The following is a 5,565-nucleotide window of genomic DNA, read 5'->3' on the forward strand; positions in this document are numbered from 1 at the left end:
TAGAACCCGCTGAAGCCCCCATCACTATAGTATAATTACCCTATGGGACTACCCATGTTAAAGTTTAAATGGTATTGGGATCGTATTTTCTAGCCTCTCCGGGTCCAATACGTTCATTAAAAGCGATCAAATGACTATAAATGACTGTCAGTGAGGCGTATTTGTGACTTTATACTGGTATTGTGGTTAGTACAGTGGTATTTAATGCCGTATCGTCTCATTTGTATTAATAATCATATTTCAATATACAATGTGATTGGCTATAATATTCATACCCGCACTACCCCATTATGTTTATGTTCACTTATGGAAGGATAATATCCCCGTAGGGATTTCCTACTTATGTTTACCACTTATGGCATCCTTATCTACAGAGAGGATTACTCATATTAATCATTTATGATATAATATCCCTACAGGGATTACCAGTAGACACATACATACACAATATCCATACATTAATTAGATATCTCCAGCTATGTGTTTATTATAGAATATTATCGGACTGTTACTTTTCCCGACAGGGCCATGCCACTTTACCAAATAGATGAACTTAACCATTGTCTTGGGTCTCTTTCTGCTTCGTTAAGTGAAAGGGGCTGAGTAAATATGTTACCCATGCATGAGAGGCTCTGTATGGGCCGTCCCATTGTGCCGCGGGTCCGACAGGTGGTTAACTGTTTATTATTCCCTCATTATTTATCGGTGACGTGGACTCACCGAGGAAGGGGAACTCCCCATCTTTTCACTTAACCGGGGATGAACAGATTGTGCTGACTGGTTGCAGCCTCGTATATGACACCGGTCACCAGTCCAATCCATCTCCGCCCTGCAGCCTTTCAGCCTGCATCCAACTCCATCAGGGTTTGGTAATTGAAACGCTTTATTTCAGTTAACACATCCAGCTCCTTTCCCCGTTAACGTACCTGCTTGCCAAATACAACTAGGAATCTGTCTCTCGGGACATTCTTGGATGTCATAAAAACATCCCAGCAGTCAATGCATGGACATTATTTAATGTGTCAATAATAATAGACAGAAGGACAGATATATTACAACATTAAAGGACTACTTTTATTAAAAGAGGCTTAAAGAGAGATGCATATAAGTAAATAAAGTTGAATTAGATGCATCTAATTGACTAAAGTACTGTTTTGAGTATTTATGTATTATATTTGACTGTATTTATTCGTTACACATTTTGGTTTTACATACAAAACAGTAAATAAAGTGGTTAAAATGAGTTCCACCTCAGCCTAGTACATTAAAATGCAGCTTGTATGTTAGTACATAATTAAAAATAAGGCAATAATATAAGAAAGGAAATATTCTGCATATTAAATGCATCTACTTTTGATACTTAATCATGCTCCTAATATGTCCAAATCTGTCTTTAATTCTACTTATAATAAGACCTATCCTTTTTCTCTTGTAATGTTGCTTTTACTTAAGTAAAGTTTATGAATACTTATGCCACATTGTGCTGTATTTGTCAGACTGTTTTCACACTTCGCCTCTCGTGCCTGAAAATGTCACAGTTCGTATGAGTTTCAAATGAAGCTCAAGTGAATCCTCTCTCCTGCCATGTGAAGTTAACCAAACATCTATTTCAGTTTGTGACCGGGCTTCACCTCAGCAGCGGCTCCCACTCGGGGTGTTTTGGCCGCAGCTTCACCTCAGCTCACCGGTCGCACTGAAGGTCCCTGCAGCATCTGGCCCAGGCGCCGCAGCCCCACTCAACACTGTGCGAATTAGCAATGCCACAAGATTCAGAAGAGCAGTGACAAGCATTAAATCGATATTAACTTTGTATTAAACATGGGCCCCTCCCTCAGCCCCCAAATGGACCGGAGCCATATCAGTGCACAAAGCGCTCTGTATGAACTCTGGCTGCACCTGTTCCCTCTAGCCATGGGAGTTCAACTTCTTAGTTTCTCCCCAGGCTATTTTTTTCTTCTTCATCTGCTTCACCCCACACTGAATTCTTTCAGTTGGGCTTTTGTCATCATTTTGATCTCATCTTCACCCCCCACGTTTACAACTCCTCTAATCACGTCATTGAGAACATGGATTTTACATTTACATTTTCATTAACTGTCCAAAAAGTTTTCACTTTCAACTGCAGAAAGTTTCAGAGCAGAATTGCTCTTTCTGGTCCAAACTGGGACACTTGCCTCCCCTTTTTTGCTGTTCATTTATTAGCAGTTGTCAGTATGGATGTCGAGTGGTGTCCTAATCCTCTTAAGGCGCATGTTGGTACAGTTTGCATATCATTTTCTCATCTTGGAGAAAGGCCACAACCCTTTCTATTCACAGGGATTCCCTGTCCTCTTTCAGTGCAGCCACAGCCAACTGCATTAGCATAATCTGACAACCAATACTATTGTCCATGACCTTGTATGCAAAGTTAATTGCTCATTAATACCAGACAAAACAGAGGGGTGCAGAGGAAGCACAGTAGTCCTCTTAATCCTTGTTTTAGAATGGCCAGGCAGGCAGGTGGAACATCCTCTGCCGGCTCATTAAACTCTACCTGAAAGTATTACAACTGACTGAAATCTAAATATTTTATTTCTCGTTTGTGACAAAAGCATCTGGTGCTCAAAAATACCAAGAATCAGGAGTGTAAGTAGTCATTTAACCAACCTCTCTAATTTTAATAATAATCTGGCAGTGATATTGTATTAAGTCCACATACACACACACACACACACACACACAAAGACTCGCACACACTCCCTCAAAAGTATATACAATTTGTCACAGTGGCTCAGCATTAATCAATTGCAAATGTATCTCTCTGCGAGTTTAATCTCATCTCTACATTAGTTTCACGGATGCGGGGCGATTTGCAAAAGGAGCCTCAACTCCAACCCCCCCCAACAAGCACCTGGCAGTCTTTTCGGGTAGCGTCATGTAAACACCCACTGCTTCAACGGGTGCCTCGTCTGAGGACCCAAGCGTCACCGCGCAGCATGGAAAAGAAGGCCAGGCTATGTGGTTGTCAACACCGGTTTAGCTTAGGAGTCCCGTTGTGACATTAGTGGTGACTCTCCTGGTCAGGCCGACCTGCAGCACTTGTTTGATATAGATATAGCCGCTAATATCTGATTATTATGGAATGAACAGGCACTAGACAGGGTTCAGAAGGCCACCACATGCAGCTGCTTAATACTGTCTTTGTCCTCTGCAGAGCTGCACAGCCGGCAATGACAAGCTTGTAATAGATAGAAAAATGCAATAAAATGCTTGTTTGCAGAATTGTTTCGGTTATGTGCACCAAAGTGAGGAAATACTGCTTGTTTTAGTCACGCACAGTGAAAGACAAGGAGCAATTCAAAGTTTAATTTCCCTTTTTTTCATCTTTCCAAGAAAGTTTTGTTTGGGCTGAAACTTGCTATTTGAGGACTCTGGCTTGGAGGTTTGTTGTTTACTGGGACTGGAGTCCTGAAGAAGTGTGTGTGTGTGTGAGAGAGAGTTTGTGTGGGAGGGGTAGCTGTGTGGAGCAGTTGAAGAAGAAGAAGGTATGAATGGGGAAAGAAGGGGCTTGGGTGGAGGAGGGGATGCTTGACGGACTTCACTGCCTGTTGGCCCTGCAGCATTGATGCCGTGTTGGCCATATAATCGGATTGCCAGTGGGTGAAAGTGAGCCCGGGTGCTTATGTCAGTTTGCGTCTCGTCAAGCTGAATAATACGCATGGCCAGGGAGTGAAGCGGACGCTTGCCATTGAGAGCTCTCAGTACTTGTGGCTAAGCATTTCTAAAAGAGAGAAAAAGCCTCATTGGATTCATATATAATTCTCACTCAAGCGTTTTGATGCATTTGCATAACAGGAGGAAACCAGTGATCTTTTCAGTGCTGCTGCTGCTCCTGCTGCACAAGTGTGTGTGCTTGCATGTGCCACTGGGTATGTGTGTGTGTGTGTGTGTGTATTTGAAAAGGGTCCTAGCTGAGCCCTGCATAAACAAGGCTGGACACGGTTCTTGCACTTGGCCTCTCATGATTAATCGAAGATCAACAACAAAACGACAGAACATTTAGCTTTTTCCACTTATCTTCTTTTACACTGAAGGAAAAAAAACAGAGCGGGGAGCTAGAGTTCAGTGTTTATGTTGTCATGAATGAACATGACCAAGGAAAACACTGCTGACCTTCAGATTCTGTAGATTTCATTTGAAAAGTTTTAAGGAGAGTTGATAATGGGGGTCTTTCCTGATGCTGTATTTCAAACCAGTGTTCTTTTGTCAGCCAAGGCTCCTGTTGAATTTGGCCTGCCTGACTGAAATGCATTGTAACTCATCATACAGTAGATGCATTAATGTTCTCCAAAACTGACCTGAATATTTGGACAAATCCCTCTTTTGATACACAAACTGAATTCCTTTTTTAAGCATTATTCTGTGTTGTTTCCATTCACTTTAATGTTGAACCTACAGCCCAGAAATTACAACAAAAAAATTCCTTTTAGCCCAAAGTTCTCCTGAGTTAGGGTGTAAAATTGACACTTAAAGCTCTGTAACTTCTAATTAGTTCCTATATCAATTAGCTACTAAAATTGTTTGCATCATGATTACTTGAGGCATAACCTAACAAGTTTGCATGTAAAGTCATGACTAAGGCAAGTGGCCTTAGTTCCATTGTCATGGTTACTGTGCGTATTAGCTTTCTGGCTGACATGAGCCACTTGGCATCATAGCACATCGTAGATCGATATTGAAATACACCAATAAATGAGGTCTCTACTGGATTACTGTGTTGCAATGAAAAATGATGTGTGAGAGAAAAACTGTTGTTGTACCATTTGTAAGTATCATTCTTAGAGTTAGGTTGGAACTCATCTCCTCAGTGCAAGCGCTTTTATTTTAGAAAAAAAGCTGGTGCAAAAGGCTGCTGATTTTGTGTTAATTTGTGGGTGTTATCAAATTACCAGTGTAGGACTATTAACACTTTTTTTTTTTTTTTACATACATTTTAGAATAATGTGACAGGACAATGATCCCAAACATAGCCAATTTGTTTATGGTCAGTGGTGGATTGTGCTGGACTGTTCAAATCAATCACCCGACTGTTTCACCTAAAACTCTCAAAACGAGGATGTGAAGATGGCTGCAGTACAGGCCTAGCAGAGCATCATCAGGGAAGATTCAGTTTGTAGTGTCTGTTGTTCTTCACATAGTCAGACTGTTGCAAAACAAGCTATTTGAAAATGTCACATAATGCTCCGGGAGTTTGTGATGGCCAAAACCGATGAATCCAAAAAATAATGAATAGATTAATTGAGAATGAAATAGAAATTAGTTGCAGCCCTAGCTTGGAGCCATTTCAAATCAAGTGTACTGCAGTACATGGTCAAAACATGAACAAAAAGCTATGAAACTATTCTAATACATGTGCACTGTATATCTAGTATCTAGTCAACACTGGTTGTGCAATAATCCACAAATACAAAGTTTGTTCAGTATTTGAGTTGGAGATGGTCAATCTAAGATCCTTAACTAAAGCAGTTATAGCAGCCACGTTTTGAAACATCTGCGGGCCTCAGAGTGAGGTAACAGTTTGCTGCC

The sequence above is a fragment of the Morone saxatilis genome, unplaced genomic scaffold (assembly GCF_004916995.1).
Source record: "Morone saxatilis isolate NCDOM2014 unplaced genomic scaffold, NCSU_SB_2.0 Contig11, whole genome shotgun sequence".
Classification (NCBI taxonomy): Eukaryota; Metazoa; Chordata; class Actinopteri; family Moronidae; genus Morone; species Morone saxatilis.